At 39.7% G+C, this 22,003-nt stretch overlaps 1 protein-coding gene across 2 annotated transcripts in view; it reads left to right on the top strand.

The window, feature by feature from the left end:
* Positions 1 to 12,073: 12,073 nt before the first annotated feature.
* Positions 12,074 to 22,003, top strand: part of sparc (secreted protein, acidic, cysteine-rich (osteonectin)) — a 34,158-nt gene continuing 24,228 nt past the window's right edge. Inside the window, exon 1 of one of the 2 annotated variants that reach the window (XM_020512505.2) lies at positions 12,074 to 12,188. The gene's annotated coding sequence lies outside the window, so the exon portion shown is untranslated. Of the gene's footprint in view, positions 12,189 to 14,168; positions 14,281 to 22,003 lie in introns of those variants that run through there. The other variant, XM_048603785.1, reaches the window with a different exon arrangement.

The raw sequence follows: 22,003 nt of genomic DNA, 5'->3' as shown, positions 1-22,003 counted from the left end.
CAGGCAAGGTCTTCCAGGGTTCCAGACCACAAGTAGCCTGGAAGCAGGCCTATAGCGGGAGTGAAAGCAGCCCGAGTCCAAAATGGACAGATAAAAAATCCTGTCACCTTTCCCATAAAAATGTGGCCTTGTTCTTCTGAGGCAATCAGCAGCTCATGTGTATATAGTTATACTAACTCAGGAAGCCCAACTGGAAAGAAACATTTATTGTTGAACATCAAATGAAAAAGCCCCAACTCGTGGAATGCATAGGCTAGTACCTGCCTGGACAGACAGATGAGCAGAACCATCCTTGGGCCTGAGATAGTAGGAACTGCAGATGCTGGAGAATCCGAGACAACAAGGTGCAGGGCTGGATGAACACAGCAGGCCAAGCAGCATCATAGGAGCAGAGAGGCTGACGTTTCGGGCCTAGACCCTTCATCAGAAAAGGGGGAGGGGAAGGGGGTTTTGAAATAAATAGGGAGAGAGTGGGAGGCGGATAGAAGAGGGATAGAGGAGAGGATAGGTGGAGAGGAAACAAACAGGTCGAAGAGGCGGGGATGGGGCCAGGAAAGGTGAGTGTAGGTAGGGAGTTAGGAAGGGGATAGGTCAGTCCAGGGAGGACGGACAGGTCAAGGGGGCGGGATGAGGTTGGTCGGTAGGAGATGGAGGTGCGGCTTGGGGTGGGAGGAGGGGATAGGTGGGAGGAAGAACAGGTTAGGGAGGCAGGGACGAGTTGGACTGGTTTTGGGATGCGGTGGGGGGAGGGGAGATTTTGAAACTTGTGAAATCCACATTGATACCATTGGGCTGCAGGGTTCCCAAGCGGAATATGAGTTGCTGTTCCTGCAACCTTCGGGTGGCATCGTTGTGGCACTGCAGGAGGCCCAGGATGGACATGTCGTCTGAGGAATGGGAGGGGGAGTTGAAATGGTTCGCGACTGGGAGGTGCAGTTGTTTGTTGCGAACCGAGCGTAAGTGTTCTGCATCCTTGGGCCTGTTTTTTTTTTACACGCACACAACTGAATATATTTTTATCCTACAACCTAATCACTGTGACTCATTTTTTTTTTGTTTTTAACTATTAACTGACACCAGTGAATCACCCATATAGCCAACTGGATATTTACAAGCAAAACCCATCATAGGCAATTGAAACCATCAAAAGTGAGGGAGGGGTAGGAAGAGAGGGAAGGGGCTAAATCAAAATAGGGGGAAATAAAGAACTGTATACCCTGCGGTGCCCATCTCTCTCTAAAGGCACCAAGAGCATTAATGGACACTACATGCTCCCTGTCTAGGGACACCGGGACACAATTGTAACTGCAGAAGAGGGGCAGACATTTGGCAGATATGACATCTGCATCAGATGACCAAAGATCAGGAGTATGAGGCTGAATTGCAACCAAAAACATAACATAGGATTTTTCAAATAACTAAAAAGGGGGTGCCATTACCCAAAACCAATATATACATGATCCAAGGACTCTGTAGCATGTCAAAATAAATAGTTGGGGATCCATCAACTGCTGCAATGTGCAGTTATATGGGACTGCTGTGTGAAACACCCTCCACCCAGGTCCTTGATGGAAATGGGAGAACTCCCAGGCAGAGTGCACCCCCGCCCCCTCCACCCGCTGACTGGGATCTCCACCACCCAACAGTAAATACTGGGTTTGCTTTATATTACCTGGTGAACCTTTTCAGAGACATTGTCACCTACTTCTGGAGCAGTTAGGTCTTATAACTAGACCTTCTGGCTCAGAGGTAGGGACACTACCACTACCAGAAGTAGGGACACACATTGTGAGAGCCCCCTGGGTCTGCTTTTGTTTTATTTAACCCATGTTTCTGATCAACCTGGTCAGAGATGTTATTGCAAACATCTGACTTGATTCCTGGTCCAGGGAAAGGGACACTACCACTGTCCCACAGGCACCCTCCAGGTCTGCTTTTTTAAAACGTTTTATTTTATTTAATCTCTTTTTCTGATGAACATCCTCAGAGGTGTTATTAAACACAGTAAATATTGGGTTTTCTTTATATTATTTTATATATATCTTTATATTATTAAACACCTCTGGAGCAGGTGAGATTTGAACCTAGGTCTTCCAGTCTAAGGGTAGGGACATTACCACTGCACCACAAGATAAAGGACTCAGGGGATGAGTTCCATCTGGCAGGCCATTGTCTGTTACCAAGTGAATGCATACACAGTGGGATCCACAGGGAGATTGATCAGTAATTCCCCTTGGCCCTTGTAGGGGATTACAAACAATAGTTGAACCTTCTCACCATGTCTTCTGCAGTTGTTTGACTGGAGAAGCAGTCTTTTTCAAACTTTCCATTGTGTTCCCGAAAGATCACTGTTCACTCAGCACTAACGCTGCCATTAGCATTGACTGATCTGTTGCATCCATTTGTTCAACAGAGTGTCCTGCTGCCTGAATGGCTTCAGTTACAGATTTCTTGATGAGCTCAAGTGGGTTTGTGCTGCTTGTTCTTGCTCTCAGTGTTTGCCTTTTCTCACGGATTGTAGGAAAATGAACTGCCCTTCTTTGACCATGCTGTCCACACATATCTCCAGGTAATTGTTTGGCAAAGTGAGTGGATAACTTGCCTTTTTAACCATGTTTGAGATAAGAAGATAGGATCCTGAGGATAAGATGCAGTTCCTGGTTTGCAGTGCTCGAAGTGCTGTGGAGCTAAGCTTTAAATGTAGCATCAGTGACTTGAATATCTCAAAGTTTTGATCACAGCGAGCACTTCTGCCACTCCTACTACATAACTGCATGAACTAGGCACTATAATCTGAAGAGCAGATAACTCCTTGAGAAAGGTTGACATAGGCCAAGTCAGACCTTCCATCATGAAATTCCCCAAAACAAACATTTGCCGAAAAATTGAAAAATTTAGCCTTATGAGCAGAATTCATTCACCCTATTAGAACAGTTTGAAGTTGTTGAATAGTCTACAAAACTTCTTGAGTAAAAGAACAGTCTCTTCAAATCAGCAATATAAACAACATTAAGAATTTATCAAAGGACTAGCTAGTCAGATTGTAGCCAAGAACCCATGAAATGCATTGAATAATTAAGTGGTCTCTTCAAAACATCTGAATAATCAATGTGAAAAAAAAAGTGAAAGGAATAGACATTTAATTGCAGTCAAAAACAGTCCATAAAATTTCCTGATTTTTTAATTTGTTGTAGTAATTGTAACAAGGTCAGCCATGTGGACCTTATTGAATATGAGTTCCCTGATTGGTCTTGTTAACCTGGTCCAATCAGGGAGCCCTGGCTGACAGATATAAACAGGAGTGTTAGAGGTTCTAGTCTCTCTGAGAGTTAGCTCTGAGGAAACTAGACCAGTGTCAAATACTATGCACCTGTAATTAAAAAGTGTAACTTGGTGGTGGGATATCTTTGTGAAATTATTCCAATTGTGAATTGTACTTTAATTGGAATTGTACTTTAATTTATATCTATTGTTAGTTTATTCTTCCCCTTATCTGAAGATGTTTCCACATTTATAATGTTGATCTTTTACTTGAGAGTTGGCAAAAGTTACAGTCTAGCAAACACATTCTTTAAGCGGTAGTTACACCTTCCAATTCTTGCACTGTCATAATTCACCTGTCTGAACACAGATAGAACTCATGCCACAGCGTTTCATGATGAACTGTAAAGGAGGCAAAACATTTTATTTACACGCCACCTCCAATACATGGTTTACTCCTCAATGCAGCTGGTATCAAACCTGACAGCTGCTAAGGTCCTGCTGTTGCCATGGGATTCAATGAGCCCACAAATTAGTTACTTACCTTTTTTAGTGTGAACAAGAAGCTTCTGGGCCTTTTCTATTCCCTGTTCTCTTGACAATGATAATGGTTGGAGGCAGGGTCTCTCGTTGTTTTTCTCAATGGCCTTCCCTTTGGTCCCATCTTCATTTGGTCTCAATCACTATCATGAAAATCAAGCTCAGGATTTAAGTCTGATAAGTTCATTCGTTGAATTTGCTCTCCCTTGACAACAGGACCTTACTGAATAAGTGCAACATATATACGGTTAAAAGGTGGACTGCAGATGCATATGATATGGACAAAATGTTAAAGGAATTGACCAATAGTTTGATATTCTTGGATATAAATTCATTTGTACGCAATAATGGTGTGTCGACATGTACAATGTGCTGTTTCCAATGATCACTTTGTGCTTTAGTAGAAATGTCGTCCCAACTAGAAGGTTGTACATTAAAAGGATGCACTGGGCTATCTTGAACATGATTGAGGCAGCGAGGAATTTTCAATAAATGCTGATGTGTTTGTGCTGTCTTGAACTCCATACTGGAAGAGGGCAAAGTGAGTTAGTTTTGAAATCATAGCAGGAGAAAACTATATGAAAATGATCCTTCAACTTCTGATTGACTTCAAAGCTGAACTATATACCTCAAAATAGCTTGCTACATGTCATTGGATTAAATTGTTTTATGTTGCCATGAGCTCTAATTTGAAGGGGGATAAGCACTGAAAGACCAGCATTTCCATCTGGCTGAGGAAGCTCGAAAGTGGCCTTGATCTGAAGTTGCGTAGGAATACTAACAGCACTAACAAGAGAAAGATGCATAAGTTTCATCACAAGATCCCTAATGAAGGAGTTGCAGAAGCATGGGTCTGAGCTACCAGCCAAAGGGATAAACTGGATAAAATATTTTGGGGTAATCCAGAGCCTTTGTCTGGTGGGATGTGTGTTGGTGTGACTCCCAACTCCATACAGACATAACATATATATGAAAGAGGTTTTCGGCCAGAGGAAGCAATGCTATTGATTTTGACTTCCTGAGGATGAAAATGTATTTGGGTTATTCTGCAGACAATATTGAAGAAAAATGTAAAAGTAAAATACTGTGGAAGCTGGAAATCTGAAATAACAACAGAAAGCGCTGGAGAAACTCAATGAGTTGGGTAACATTGGTGGAGAGAGAAACAGAGTTAACATTTTGAATACAGGATGACTTTCCTTTGGAACAATGATTGGTCATTTCATCTCTGTCGAAAAAGGTCCATTGAGGTAAATAACTTGCTGGGGGATTCTTAATCTTTTTCAAAGGTCTGAGTCCAAATGAATTAGTTTAATAGATCAGTTGGATAAGAACTGTACATATGATTGTGTTTGATTTTGAGATCAATGCAATCCAGTAGGTTCTGAGCAGAATATTCCAGGTGCTATTTTGTGTACAGCCCATCAAAATTCCCATGACTGAGAAGAAACAAAGAACACTGAATGAGAACGAGGTGGACTAAGCAACAGAGACAAAGGAAAATAATACTTAGCAGAAGAACATAAAGTTTCTTTTCTGTAACTCTTAATTATGCAGTGATCAGACGGAGTGGTGCTTAGTCAGTCATTATTGTTCTTGCCTTGTTACATTGATCTGTCTAAATTGTGACCATCAATTATCACACCTGGAAAGTACTCTACCCTATCATTTGTGCAGCAAATTAGAGGATATTACTGACAGGTAGTAGTGAGCTTTATATTACCCTCAAGGAAAGGACACTCACAAAATTGACTGCTTCTTTCAGTAACTCTCATCAATCACTGTATAATACCAATTTCTAAATTACTGTCAAATTTGTGAAAGCAGCTTTCACGAAGCATTGTCATTTGAAATTAGGGACATATGCTTCCAAATGAAAATAAAAGTCAACAAAACATTTATACGTGTTAGCAATTCAGTAGGTTTAATACGGATGCACTGTACATGTTTCAAGTGTTATTTGCTTTACTTTGTGTTCCGTGCACCATGATTGTGTGAAATGTGAAATTCCATGTGTTCATCAGAATTGTTTCTATCCATTCCTTGCTATCTCAGTAATTACGGCTATGTGTTTTCTCAAATTCCTCAATAAATGAATCCTCCACAGTGGAATAATTCAATTACCATGGTCAGCAAATGTTTTCCTGCTGCAAAGTGCAGTGCCTGATAACAGGATGTGAATCCAATAAGACTGGACAAATGATAATGTTCTATTTCTTCTATGTCCCCTCCAAAATTAGTTACCTGGTCAGCATAAAATATGAACAGAGACAAATGAACCCTGCGTGAGGGTATGTGAAAACTTGTTCAGAGATTGTGCAAGTATGTGATGGGTTTGAATTCTTCTTCCATTTCTCTCTTCCCCTGAATGTTATATTATAGGGCACTCATACCTCACATTACATCAGCATTCTCTCAATATCATAACCAAAGTTACCATCGTTCTTATGACCTTGAAGGGCATATCTGTCAAACCTGATCCTTTTCTCAGCCAAGGTAAGTACTGTTGAGGAAATGTTTCAAGTTACTAATTTAAAGCAGTAACATTAGATGATATTTCCTCAATCAAGAGCAATGAAGTTAATTGCAGATGGTAATTTTTGTGTCAAGAGAGATCACTCACATCAACACAGAAATATGTTCTGTTAAATATGGTCTTAATGTTACTCTAAGGAAATGCTATCCCCAATATTCGTGGAGCTCAGACACTCATTTGCTATCAGCTCACAATGTGCAGGATATACTAGTTCCTTTAATCAGTTCATTGAATGTAGGATATGTTTCATTTTAAGCATGTATCTTCCTGGAGAACATAAGTAACATGCTTGCGAATACCACAGGATTGCTGCATTCACACAGAAATGTGGTGGAAACAGTTGTTCAAATATTTACACAATGAGATACCAAAACTAGAATGTGAGTAAACACACATTTTCTGTTTTATTCATTCATGAGATAAGAGTGTCGCTGGCTGGACAGCATTTATTGCCCTTTCCTAGATGCCCTTGAGAAGGTGGTGGTGAGCTGCCTTCTTGAACCACTGTGGTTCACATACTGTAGGTTGACTCACAATCTGCTTAGGGAGACAATTCGAGGATTTTGACCCAGTGACAGTGAAGGAGCAATGGTGTATTTCCAAGTCAGGGTGGTGAGTGATTTGGAGGGGAACTTGCAGGTGTGATGTTCCCAAGTATCTGCTGCCCTTGTCCTTCCAGATAGAAGTGGTTGTGGGTTTAGAAGATGCTGTCTAAGGATCTTAGAGGACTTTCTGCAGTGCATCTTTTAGAAAGTACACACTGCTGCTACTGAGCATTGGTGATTGAGAGAGTAGATACTTGTGGCTATAGTGCCAATCAAGTAGGCTGTTTTTTTCTGGATGGAATCAAGCTTCTTGAGTGTTATTGAAACTGCTCCCATCCAGGCAAGTGGGGAGTATTCCATCACATTCCATATTCGCTTCTTGTAGCTGGTGGACAGGCTTTGAGGAATCAGGAGGTGAGTTACTTGCTGCAGTATTTCTAGCCTCTGACTTGCTTTAGTAGCCATTGTGTTTATGTGGCAAGTCCAGTTGAGTTTCTGGTCAATAGTAACCCCAAGGATATTGATAGTGGGGGATTCATTGATGGTAACACCATCAAATGTCAAGGGGTGATGGTTAGATAATTTCTTATTGGAGATGGTCATTTGTGTGGTGTGAATTAGCTTCTAGTTTCATTTTATAAACCTGATTGAAATATTAATCTCAAGTCGTTATCTCTAATAAGCCTTGGAAGTTAACTGAGTGAGGTGCCATTTATTTGTCAGTTTTTAATCTGTAACTGCTTACCAAGCATTTCTATGTTTCTTGACAAATATGATACATTTCTGTCAAGTAATCTCATCAGGTGCAGACTGAATACACAAAACAGAATATAAATGTATTTAGAAAGAAATGCGGACAGTATGCAAAGAATATTAAAGAAAGAAATAAACTCTGCAATGCAGAAAGCTACAAAGAAAGACTCAAAGAAAAGTGCTATGACATAATCTGCAATGATAGATTTGTAAAATTTATGCCATCCCTCCACTGTTAAGAAGCATAATGCCAATTGTTGTAAGACAGAAATAGGCTTTTTTGGAACATTGTGATAGACTTTATGGCAGCCCTCTTGAAAGGTTAAGAGCCTACTGTGTTGGAGATAGTATATTGACATGGATAGGGAGTTAGCTAATGGACAGGAAATAGTGAGTGGGATTAGTGTCCTTTTTCAGGTGACCTGTGAGCAGTGGAATTCCACAAAAATGAGTGCTGGAACCGCAACTGTTACAATAAATATCAATGACTTGGAGGAAGGACATGAATGTACAATAACCAAATTTGCAGATGACATAAAATTAGGTGGAAACGCAGGTTGCAAGAGGCTTACAAACAGTTTACAGAGAGATATTAATAGGTTAACAAGTGGGCAACAAGTTGGCAAATGGAGTATAATCTATAAAAATGTGAAGTTGTTCATTTTGGAAGGGAGAACAAAAGAACAGAATATTATTTAAACGAAGCAAAACTGCAGAAAGCTGTAACACAAAGGGAGTTGGGGTACTTGTGCACAAAACACAGAAAGCTAGCACACAGGTACAAAAGGTAATCAGGAAGGGTCATAGGATGTTGGTCATTATTTCAAAGCGATTGGAGAATGAGTAGGGAAATCTTATTGCAACTGTACTAGGTGTTGGTGAGACCACATTGGAGTGTTGTGAAGAGTTTTGGTCTCCTTATCTAAGAAAAGATATTAGTCTTTGCAGGCAGTTCAGAGAATGTTCACCAGGATGTTTTCTGGTTTGGAGAGATTGACTTATGACCAAAGGTTAAACAGGTTGGGACTCTACTCACTGCAGTTGAGAAGAATGAGAGGTGATCTCATTGAATCATATAGGATGCTTAAGGGGCTTGACAGGGTAAATACTGAAGGATGCTTCCCTTCATGGGAGAGTCTAGGACGAGAATGCATGATCTCAGAATAAAGAGGCAATTTAAGATGGAGACGAAGAGGAATTTTTTTCTCTCAGAGGGTTGTGAGCCTTTGGAAGTCCCCGCCAACGACAGCTTCTGGGGCAAAGTCCTTGTGTATATTTTAATGCTGAGATAGATAGATTGTTGATCAATGAGGGAATCAAGCGTTTCTGGGAAAGTGCATGTGAGTGTCGGATCAGCCATGATCCTATTGAATTGCGGAACAGGCTCGAGGGGCTGAAGAGTTTTCTCATATTCTTACTTCTAATTGTGTAATGGTCTTAATTTGACATGGATCTCCATTCAGTTTTGAAATCTAATATAGCATTGGAGAAAGGCATATTACAGAGAATAGAAAAGATTATAATTAATCATTGGATATAGTATATTATAGGTAAGATGTAGTTCATAAGATGTCAAAACAGAGAGAGGGCCAAGGTGGAACTGTGGATAAAAACTAAATTTAGAGGTTGTAAGAGCAAAATATTTGTTTAGAAATAGTGTATTACATCAATGCAAAATGGAATAATATTTTGGAAGACACATTGAATTTTGGCTTGTCACAGAAAGTGAGAGGTATATATCAAGGTATTGGGAAAGCCTGGAATGCAAAGCATAGAGAAGATTCAGTGAATGTGCTGCACTTCTAACAGTGGAAGCAAGATGCAATTTCTCACAAAAATCAGAATCGAAATTTGGGTATGGGTGCTGGATAAATTGAAATTTTCGAGACCATCAGTAAGATTTTGTTAGTCATGCTTATCAAGGATATTGGAGCAAAGAAAGGTTTCAGTGTTGAAGTACATATCAACCATTTTCTACTTGAATGGTGGAACAAACTTGAGAGGCTAAATGTCTTCCTACTATTTCTTTGGATAGGATAGAGTTGAGCCATTATCACATGTTTGGCAAAGGCATAAACTTGAAAATGGGAATGAATAGAACTATCCAAATAGATATAAGTAGACTTGGAATGAAAAACAGGATCTGGACATTGCACATAATCAGGCAGTGAAATTTATTATAAGCAAACATCTTGTATTGGGCATTAACTAACAGTGGTCCCCACACTGGTCCTGAATAGAAATGGCTTAAGCATTGGAGGTATAAAAACATTCTGGCATTTATGTAGCAGTTTTTGAAACTTAAAATAGGTTTTACAGCCAATTAATCATTTTTAAACTATAGATAGTCATGGCCACATCAGGCATGTCCTCACAGTTGATTAACTGTGAATTTATATAGCTTGTTTGTAGCCCACTTTTAGTTTCCAAATGTTTCAATTTAAAAATAACTAGTAGCACAATGTTATGCATTAAGCAAGATGAAAGGTTGATTTATTACACAACTTTGCTGGACACTATTTAAGTAAGAAGTGATAAAGATATGAGCTGGCATTTGGATACAAAGATTGAATGTGAATAAGAATAAAACATTGGCGTAAGATGAAAATAGAATGAATTGCCAAGATTGTTGCAGGCCTGCTTACATAAAGTTTTCTCCTTCTGAAACGAAGGGGTTGAAAACATCAATAAATCAAATAAATCACTGTGGATGTTGCAAATCTGAAACAAAAACAGAAATTGGTGAAGAAACTCAGCAGACCGGGCAGCATCTGTGGAGAGAAAGCAGAGTCAATGGTTCAGATCTAGCGATACTTTGTCAAAACTTGGAAGTCAGATTCAACAGCTGTAATAGCTTCTATAGTTGAATAGTTGATTACTGTCTGCATGGTTGGATCCATCAGATTAGAATAACTTGGAAGAGAGAGATTCTTGTTCCTTGCTGGCTCTGTCATTCTGGAACTTTCAGGTTGCCTTGATTTTTTTTGGCAGAACAGCAATTGATGTCTGTATGTCTTCTTCCTTATACTCCTTAGGCTGAGAACCCTCCCCCAGGCCCATGATGTCTGTCATAGCTCTTCCAGGTTGGGAGTGGGGGTCTTACATAAAATGTCTTAAACAGATCAAGACTTTTAATGAGTGCTATCCTAAAAACCGTTGCATCATGCTCCCAAATTCAATAGTTGGCCGAGGCCTGGGTTCCATTGTGGGAAGTAACTTTTTTTTATAATTGTCTCAGCCTGGCTTTCATTGCTAATTTCTTTTGGTGAACTAGGAAGAGCTATTCACACAAGGAAATGATTGTCAAGCTTACCCTTGGAAATATTAATTGAATTTCAAAAAGTCTCATGATTTATTCCTACTTTAAGTACAGTCTAGTCCCAATACAAACTGACTTAGGGAACCATTGAATTCTTGAAGCCATTTTGTATGAGTCTTCAACTATTCTAAAAAGCAATTCAGTTTTCTTTACAAGATGTACAGCATTATAATTATACAGTTATGACAGGTCACTGTAGGAAACAGTAAGGTGCCACATGCAGTAATGAGATCATGCACATTATTTTTATGTTGGTTGAGGGATAAATATTGGCCAGTACACAGGGACAGACATCTTTGCTGTTGTTTAGCTTAACATGATGTGGATATTAAGCGCACTTTAGTGGGTATAATTTAATTAAAATTATTGCCATGATCTCAGCAAATGCAAATGCAAGAAACAAGAACCCTCAAAGATTCAAAATGATAATTTGAACAAAGGTCTATTTAAAAATAATCAAATTTGGTACATTTCTAAAGTTTTATTTATAAGAATCATACTTTTGCTTAAGAGTTCTATATCTTTATTTCGGAAATGCATAAAAACGGCACCGAAGTACATTCTTAAGGAGATAATCAGTGAATTCCACTGCAGGAGCTATGTTAGAGCATGTTTATCGAGGGTGCAGCTGAGAGCCACGTCTGCTGAGATGGACCTTGGTAATTATCTGCACTGCCTCCATCGCTGGGTTGCTTTACATGTAAATTTGGACCACGTAGATATGCAGTTGCCACGTTGACAGTTCACCACCACTCCATTCCACCGCCCCCCCCCCCCCGCCATATAAAACAAATCCAGATGTTGTTTCGTTCTTAAAACACTGCCAGAGTGAGGCAAAAAGAAACGATTACTGAAGTAAGGATGAGCCACTGCTAATTAATTAATACTTGCAGGCATCATACACAAACAGAAGCAGAAGTACACTTAATTGAATAGAATTGTGCTGTTTCGTGCTATAATGTAGCGTTATGGGAATGGTGCAGCGAATCTGCCCAAATAAGGGAGTGGATAGATTGTTCTGGTCTGCGGTAGAGTGTGCATTCCAAACTATGCATTTGATTTTCCAACCAGAACAATTTGAAGTGGGGGAGGGATAGAGAGAGAGAGAGAGAGCCGGCCCACCCGGGATATCATTGCTTCATTTCCTGCCAGTTTGCTCTAAAGAGTCAGATTCTTCCGTTGCCTCAGTTAGCCTGGTGCTCTCTCACTGCCGTGCAGTCTTCTCCTTTCTGAGGTATGAGCTACTGACTTTTTTTTCAGTTTGTTTTCCAAAGCTATTCCTTTGGTATTTCTGCGGATATGTTCAATTCACGATAAGTTATTAAAAGTAAACCGCCTGTTTTGAGATTGCATCCTTTTAAAATCTTTTTTTCTGCCGACTTGTTCTTTTGTCGCTCCTTATCTGTCACTTCTGCGTACCACCTATTGACTTATAGTGCAATGTTATTAAGATGATCCTAACGGTTAACAAAGGCTTTGTTCCTACTATTGGTCCATGGGCTATTTCTCAAGGATTTCCTTTGTTTGCCGGAAAAGTGCAAGATGCTTTAGGGTTTACCGTGCCCTTGGGTTTTAGTGTTTAGTCTACTCTTGATAACTACTCTTGATAAAGCCGATCTGGACGCTGCAAAGTTCCACAAAGTTGAAAGATTTTTTTTTTCCCGGATAAGCTTTTATAAATATGTTTCTCCGGTCGTGAATCCCGTTACCAAACAGGTGACTTGATCCATCTGGGGCCATTTACGGATCTTTTCATGAAGACAAGGAACCTTAGTACGGTTCAAATCTAACGCCCCACCGCCCAGTATGCAGACACAGGCGCCTTCCCTATCACGAAGCAGGGAGAGTAGTTTACATTTCAGAGCTATGTCCGAGTGAGAAAGATCCGTGGTACAGTAACTGAGACGAAGTTGCTTTTGTCACTGTTCCGAGCAAGCATCGGATATAATCTAACAAAGGATACGCGCCCTCACCCCCTTTCCCCTCGACACAACGCGACCACTCCCTTTGTTTTGTTTAATCGAAACTGCCTTTAACAACTACTTTTTGAAATGTTGGGAGCCGTTGATTCGTCTTGCTCTTAACAATTTCTGCAATTCCAAACAAAACCCTTAATGTAATTACTTTTTTTAATAATAAGGTTAACATGGCACATTCGTCGTATTATGTAATTGTGTTTTTATTTGATTCATTTGCTATAAAGTCTCTCTTTAATGAACCTAACACGATCGAGAAATGCCCCGTCTGCAGTTTTTCCAGTTTTTAAAGCGGATTTATTATTTTAAGGAAATGAGGAACTTTCCGAGATGTATGATTTTCAAATATAACATAGATTCGAGTGAATTCCGCTTGTTCTGAGCAGTGTTTTAACTGTACTTTGCACGAAGAGCGCTAACGGGGACGATTTCGAATGGGTTCATCTCCAACTTGCACCTTGCGGGTTAACAGTTCACCAACCGCGCCTTATGAGGTGAACCTGGGGTCTGCGAGATTAGAAAGGGAGGGTGGGGGTTATCTCTGCATGGCTGATGGGTGGGAAGGGGTTGGGGACGGTTAATTCTCCAGATGTATCCCTGGCTGACTCCTGTGTGTGTCAGCTGTAGGGTTAGTTATAGCTGGACCAGCTTAGCAGGTGCAAACAGCTGGATACCAGCAGGGCTGGTCAACATCTGTCGACAGTTTATTATCTTCTCGTTTCGGGTGGGTGGCTGTAGGAATGAAAGAACTGATACAACAACTTGTCTCTACCTCCTTCCACCCCCTTCCACCAAAACACGCCCACTATCTTTTTTTCTAAAAGTATGCTCCCTCCTTTTGACAGTTAATGTCCAGTATCGCCCTCTTTGACAGTGCGAGTTTGGGCTATCATGAAGGGGGAGAGGGTACACGGTGAGCAATGGTTTTAATCGAGCAGGTTAACGGTGGAACAAAATGGCTAGCATTGGGCTGAAGTTGCTACACCACAATGGCACATACCAGTTAGTACAATTTGAGCAAATATCAATGCCCATCCAGTGTGTACGCTATACTAAAACACCATCATACAACAGAGAACGGCGGATGCTGGGAATCTGAAACAGAGCCAGTAGTTGCTTGAGAAACTCGGCACGTCTGGCAGCATCTGTGGAGAGCGAAAAACAGAGTTAACATTTCCGTTCTGAAGAAAGGGTTACTGGACCGGAGACGTTATCTCTGCTTTCTCTCTACAGATACTGCCAGACCTGCTGAGTTTCTCCAGCAATACCTTTTTTTTCTTTGTTCCTGAAACACCATATGTGGGATTGCGGAGCTCAGAGTCATAGAGTCGAACAGCAGAGGAAATCAAGGTGAAATACAATTTTATACTTAAAGTTTCTTAACAGAACATATAATGCATCCAATGCAGAACATAAGTGCGTGAAGCGACCAGGCGAAGGAAATTGTGGTTCTATTGGAGTCAACTCAACTTTGACTCGCTGCTCAATGCCTTAAATTTTGACGATTAATCCAGGAGGTGAAATCCGATTTATCTGATTTGTATATGAATATGTTTATCGAAAACAAACACAAGTAAACAAATTCTAGAAAGTGCTGGCAAAACTCGGTAGTTCTGGCAGTAGCTGTGAACTGAGTTGACGTTTTGTGTACATGGGCTCACTCTAGGACAGGAGAGGAATTCGGAAAGGGGGGGGGGGTGGGGAGGAGGGAGCGTGGGGGAAGAGGTTAAAATTACTTCAGACTGATCTCCCACTCACCAAGTCAGAGCTATTAAAAGTGACATGATCTGACTTCATTCCTCTCAAATTGCCTCCTCTCTTTTTGACTTCACTGTTTCACAAGGGTGTCCGGAATGTCACTGGGAAATAGACCGGCTCCTTTGGCAGAATTCCGACAATATCCTTGCAGATTTCGGAGACCTACCCACCGGCAGCTATGCTAATCTAGAGGGTCAGTTTGTTCTGTAGGTTAGTGTACAACTAAGCACTTGAATACAGGACAGAAAGTGGGAGGCTCGTCTCGGTATATTCCACACGGGCGCTGGTTGTTTGTCATTCAAGTTGCCCTTTGATTTAAACGGTGACTTGCAATGGACAATAAATTCAACTGATGTTGCTTCGTCAGTTCCCATTCACTTACGAAATGTGTGCAGTAATGTTTGCTTTTTTGGGCGATGTGCCGGGGGTTTGAGGTGCGTTGGGGGATGGGGTGTGAGTGGAATTGGAGGCGAGAACACCCGAGGAGGAAACCAGGCTTTCCTGTCTGACACCACCATGTATTCTCAGGTGAGTACGCGGACTTTATTTAGATTTTGGATTCAGATGAGCCCACCCATCGATTCCCAAAGAAAATAAGGACAGAATCCAAACCCTTCCGTCATACCTGACTGCGAATCCTTCTCCTGTTGAGTCTCCGGAAGAGTTCCAAATGAAATAAGAGACCGGACAACATGAATTTGTGTGTGTGTGTTTTGCGTGTTAAGCTTCTCTCTATAATTGTGTTTTGTGCGATTCCAAATATATTACTCCCACGTTAGTCATAGGCGAGGGTCACAAACTGGCTCCTTGTTCAAAACCTTAAATAAAGAACCATACTGGCATGAAGAGTCTTCTGTGTGTACAAGAGTAATTATAGTTTTTTCCATCAGAATCTGAGACTGTCTGCTAACCTTAGTGTTCCATTTCTAAACTTAGGGATCCTTCTTCTGTCATGCTAGATAAATTGGAAAAATCGGTTTAGCTTCTATAATTTTGTCTCCAAAATACCCATCCAGTGACAAACACCTACACCACACTGAGTCCAGGTCTGAGAAAGTGCTGGTGGAATCTTTTTTTTGTTGTTAGAATTTTTTCTAAGAAAGTTGAAGACATGTTAGTGGGGTTGGAGGAGGAACATTTGTGATCAGAACCTGCCCACCAGTCTCTGGGAAGATATGATACCTGTCGACAAATCTTTTATCTCTGAGTATGGAAATCAGACCACCTTATGGACACCCAACAACAGAGCATCAAGCCCATACCCAGACAGCATTGGGATAAGACCTAGAGGAATATTTTCGGATCTTATGATGAACACCAGTTCACATCATCTTCCAATTAATTGGAAACCTACATTTTATTGCCAATTTCAAATCCCCTAAATATTTATTGAATAACATTTCAATTGAGATTTTATTTATAATTTAAAGTTATAAGATGCAACCTATTTTTCTTCATTACCAGTCTCATGCTTTCATGAGAAATACCCACAAAGAAATAATCTAACCCATTCAAAAATGTGACACGTTACAGAGAAGGCAACACAGAAAGTGTTTGCTAAGGCCTGAGAAACAGGAATCACCCACTCCCTCGCCATATGGTTTTACAATTGAGAAAAATTCCAGATTCAATGTTGTTTACACTATTTCCTATACTTAATCACACCTCCATTTAAGACTAACAACTGCAAAAGGTTTTCAAAGCATGGCACCAGTCTAATAACAGATGGATGTATATAATTACACTGCACATACCTCATTATTATAATATTACCTGCCCTAACGTAGGTTTGATGGGTCATTAAAATTCCCAATTGGAAACCATGCTCATTGCTTTAGGGCTAACAGTAATATAACAAGATAAAATCCTAATTGACAGAACTTACAGCAGTAATAAACACCAACTGGGATCATAGAATGCTTACAGTTATGAACAAGACCTTCAGATCATTATGTCCATGTCAGCTGCCCCTAACAGTGCACCTCAGCTAGTTCCACTCCCTCTATCTTTCCCCTATGATCCTGTAAATGTTGTTTTCAGATAGTTATTAAATACCCCTTTGAAAGCCACAAACTCTCTCAAAGCATTCCAGAACCTAACCACTCAGTATGTAAACAATTTTTCTCATGTTGGTATTGTTTCTTCTGAAAATCACCTTTATTCATTCACGGGTTGAGGGTGTAACTGGCTAGGCCAGCATTTATTGCTCATCTCTAATTAGTTAAGAGTCAACCACATTGCTATGGATCTGGAGCCACTTGTAGGCTAGACCAGGTACGGATAGCAGATTTCGTCCTTAAAGTACATTAGAGTACCAGATGGGTTTTTCCAACAATGGATTAGATTCTCAACTCTAAATTTTTATCTGCCATGGCACAACTTGAACCCAGATTCCCAGGACATTACTTGGGTCTCTAGTTTAGCAGTCCAGCGATAATACCACCAGTCCATCATCTCACCTTAAATTTGTGGTGTTTGATTCTGACCCTTCTGCCAATATGAACAGTTTCTCCCCATCCCTATCAGTCAAGTCAAATGATTTTGAACACCTCCATCAAATACCTTTTCAACACTTTTTGAGGAAGACCAACCCAGCTTCTTCAATCTATACACATAACTGAAGTCTCTCTTTATTGGATTTGTTCTTGTAAATAATTTCAGCACTGTATCTACTGGGGTCATATCTTTTCTAAAATGTGGTGCCAAGAACTTGAAAAAGCCACCTAGTGGGATAGAATTTTATAAAACCTTACCATGGATTTCTTGATTTTGTATTGTTTACTTCTACTTACAAAGTCCAGATTTTCTTCCCCATATTAACAGAATTCTCAACTTGCCCTACAATGATTTCTGTACATACATCCTCAGGTTCCTCTGCTTTTGTTCCTTCTTTAGTATTGTTTCCTTTATTTTACTATCTCTTCCTATTCTTCTGACCAAAATGCATCACTTCGCACTTCTCTCCATTAAGTTTCATCAGCTACTTGTCCACCCATTCTAATAGGTTGTCTGTGCCCTTTTGAAGTCTATTCTCGGTTCACAACACTTGCAAGTTTTATACTATTTGCAACGTTTGAAAATGTGACCTCCATATCTGTGCTGTCTTTAATTAATCTGCACTTGTTCAGTTAACTGAAACCACTAAAACTAAATTGGCTGGTTTTATCCCAATACCCTTTTTGAAACAAAAATGTATCATTTGCAATTCTCTTTTCAACTTAAAATTCCATTTTATGTCGACGGCCAGTCTCTTCTTGTACTTTCTCTTGTTACTTTTATTTTGTTTTTACTTCCTCTCTGACCTTTCTCCATTCAGTCTGATTCTCATTTGTACTAACAATCTGAAATCTCTCATAAGCTCTCTACTTTGTCATTCTTCCATCTATTTCATTATCCATGGAGTCCATACTTTGTTGGTCCTACCTCTCCCACATAAGGGAATAGACTTTGACTGTACCTGAACTATCTTCTCTTAATGGTAGCTCATTGTTCAAACACAGATTTGCCTGCCAATCTTTAATTCCAGTTTACTTGAGCTAGATCTGGATTCATGCCCCTGAAATTGGGTGTTTTCTGTTCTTTCCCACATGTGAAGCTAAATCTTGACACTATAATCACCATGCTCAATACATGTTCACCAATGGATACTAGAAATGACTTGTAACTAAACACATATTGTTTATGTTAAAAAAGATGCAATCTTATCGCCAAATTTATGCCTATGCAATGTAGTTTTGGTTAAGCATTAAGGTAAAATTAGCAGTGTGACCAAATTACTAAATGCACGAACACCTCTGGTTACTTAGAAATTATTTTCCATACAAAATGCTCATGGCCCTTAACAATGTATAAGTGCAATGCAGCAAAACTATCTCTCACATACGCACTTTCAAACAATAATGCCATTAGATGTGGCTGCAAAGCAAATTGAAACAAAACTTTTGAACTGTAAAGTAAATTAATACTAATAAAACATTAAGTCATTTGAAGAAGCTCTTTAAATGGTTCTCAAGGGCTGTGTGCTAAGGAAAATTTCTTTAGCAATGAATACCAGTCGCTGTAAATTTAGGCGTCATGATAGAAACAGGTATTGCATTAGTGAATATTTTGGGTAAAAATTACAGTCTGTGTGCTGAATCAAAAGTTAAATATATTGAGGCATTTTATTTTGATTCAGCAAGTTAATGCTAATACTATGTAAAATACAGCTATTAGCATACATAGAGTCATACAGCATGGAAACAGACCCTTTGGTCCAACCAGTTCATGCTGAACATAATCCCAAACTAAACTAGTCCAAACTGCCTGCTCCTAGCACATATCCCTCTATACTTTTCCTATCATATATCCATCCAAATGTCTTTTAAATGGTGTAATTGTACCTGCATCCACCACTTCATCAGGAAGTTCATTCCAGATGCAAACCATCCTCTGTGTAAAATATTTGCTCATGTCTTTTTTGAAATCTCTCTCCTCTCACCTTAAAAATGTGCCCCCTGATCTTGAAATTCCCGATCTTAAGGAAAAGACAACTACTGTACCATCAACTCTATCTAGACCTCTCATTATTTTATAAACTTCTATCAGGTCACCTCTCAACCTCCTCCGCTCCAGTGAAAATAGTCCCAGCCTATCCAGCCTTTCCTTATGACTGAAATCTTCCATACCCAGCAACATCCTGGTAAATCTCTTCTGAGTCCTCTCCAGTTTGATAATATCCTTCCTGTAACTGGGCAACCAGAACTGCACACAGTATTCCAGAAGAGGCCTCAAAAAATGTCCTGTACAACATCAACATAACGTCCCAACTCCTATACTCAAAGGACTGAGCAATAAATGCAAGTGTGCCAAACACCTTTTTAACCATGTGACGCAAACTTCAAAGAATTATGTACCTGCACCCTTCAATCCCTCTCTTCAACAATACTACCCAAGGCCCTACCATTAATTATATAATCCCTTCCCTTGTTTGTTGTTACCAAAATGCAAGATCTGACATATATCCATATTGAACTCCATCTGCCATTTTTCAGTCCATTGACCCATTTGATCAAGATCCCTTTGTAATCTTAGAAAACCTTCTTCACTGTCCACAATGCCACCAATTTTGGGGTCATCTGCAAACTTACTAATCATGCCTTCTATATTCTCAACCAAATCATTTAAATAAATGACAAACAAAAGAGGACTCAGAACCTATCCCTGTGGAACACTATGGGTCACAGGCCTCCAGTCTGCAAAACAACCTTCGCCATTATTCTGTCTCCTGCCGTTAAGCCAATTATGCGTCCAACTGGCAAACGCACCCTGAATCCCATGTGCCTAATGTTATTAATTAGTCTACCACGTGAAACCTTGTCAAAGGCTTTACTAGCATATAAATAAACAATGTCTACTGCTCTGCCATCATCAACCTTTTTGGTAACTTCCTTGAAAAACTCAATCAAGTTTGTGAGATATAATCTTCCTCATACAAAACTGTGCTGACTATCCACGATCAATTTCTGCCTCTCTAATAAATGTCCATAAATCCTATCTTTTATAATCACATCCAACAAGTTACCCACAGCCAAAGTCAGACTCAAAGGTTTATAGTTTATTTATGTATATTGAATGCCACCTTTTGATTTAAATTGTTTTTGTATGCTTATCATCCAATGTATTGCTAATGCAAAACTTTTTGAACCTATTCATGAATTTCCCTTTTAACATGAAAGAATACATGAGCAGAATGAGTTATAAGATTAACACGGACCATTCAACAAAAGCAGAGTGTGAAATGTATTTTCACATTATGTAAGTTTTGTGTGTTTTAAGGTCATTTCTGCTGAAGCAGGGCATTTCTTGGTTTTAGTGACACAATTGAATAAGAATTGGTTCTTTTGCGGTTGGGAGGGGAAAATTGAAATATGGGAAAGGCCAGCTACTGCTGCTGCTGGACCCCAAACACAAAACAAACTGAGTAGTGCTGCATTTCTTGAAACAAAGGCAAGGATTCTTAATGTGGGGCAACGTGAAATTTTCTACCTTTCATTTTGAAATTGGTGTAGACTAATCTGACATTAGATATCAGCACAGTTGATGGATTACTGTAGCAATAGAGGTTTTCAGGATCCCAAGTGCTATAGACAATAAGCCTTAGTTAAGTGACTAACTTCAGCTATAGGCAGAACTTTGACCTCTCATCAAAAGTTTATGGGTTTAAATCAAGTAAGGCTGACACGTGATTGTAGCACTTCCCCAGTAGGACATCGTTGGAGGTACCATGCTTTGAATAGGGCATGACATCAATATCTTGTTTGACTTCTCAGGTGGACATAAAAGATCCAATGGCATTATGTCAAAGAGGAAGGAGTTATCATTGGTATCTTAATCAATACTTAACACTCAATTGACATAACAAACATAGAATATCTGCTTATTATCACAGTGACATTTGTAAGAGCTGCTGTGTACTAATTAGCTTTTCAATATCCTATATTACAATGGTAACTACACTTCTGAAGTACTTAATTGGATGCAATTAAGGAGTATCTTAAAGAAGGTAAGAGAGGTAGAGAAATTCAATCTGGATAAGTGTGAGGTGATACACATTAAATTGAAAATAAGGCTTGCATGTATATCACAATTTACCTGATTGATCTGCGTTGTATTTACTAGCAACTAATCATGTTGTACCGAATGTTCAGTATTTGCAGACTTTTTCATTTCATCCCTGCTGTATTTTCAAATTTCAATTCTGTGGAAATTTAAAAAAAAGTATGTGTGTTCACATAACATTTCACAGTGTCCTGGGAAGTTCGCAGTGTGCTTCGGAGACAATGGATTGCCTCTTGAAGTAAGATTACCACTTGTGCTTTGTAGCAAAACAGTGACCAATTCACATCCAACAACAAGGCACAAACAATCATGATGAATGCCAAGCTAAAACATCTTTGTGATTTTGGCTGAAGGTTGAATGTTGCCAGCAGAAGGGATTCTCTGTCCTTTGATCAACGCGATGCCCATCTGAAACAAAAAAAGTAGATGGAGCCTTCCTTTAACAGTTTAGCATCTCTTCTGAAAGATGGCACCTTTGTGCCAATAGTACATCACTGAGGTGATGGCCTAGTGGTATTATCACTGGACCGTTAACCCTGAGACTAGATAATGTCTGGGGACGCACGCTTGAGTCCTGCCACTGCAGATGGTGGAATTTGAATCCAATAAACATCTGGACTTAAGAGTCTAATGATGGATTGATTGTTAGGGAAAAGACTCATCTGGTTCACTAATGCCCTTATAGGGACGGAAATCTGGCGTTTTACCCAGCCTG

Source organism: Rhincodon typus, chromosome 12 (assembly GCF_021869965.1).
Source record: "Rhincodon typus isolate 14 chromosome 12, sRhiTyp1.1, whole genome shotgun sequence".
Lineage (NCBI taxonomy): Eukaryota > Metazoa > Chordata > Chondrichthyes > Orectolobiformes > Rhincodontidae > Rhincodon > Rhincodon typus.
The sequence above is the reverse complement of the archived record's forward strand: the minus strand, read 5'-3'. Positions and strand labels throughout refer to the sequence as shown.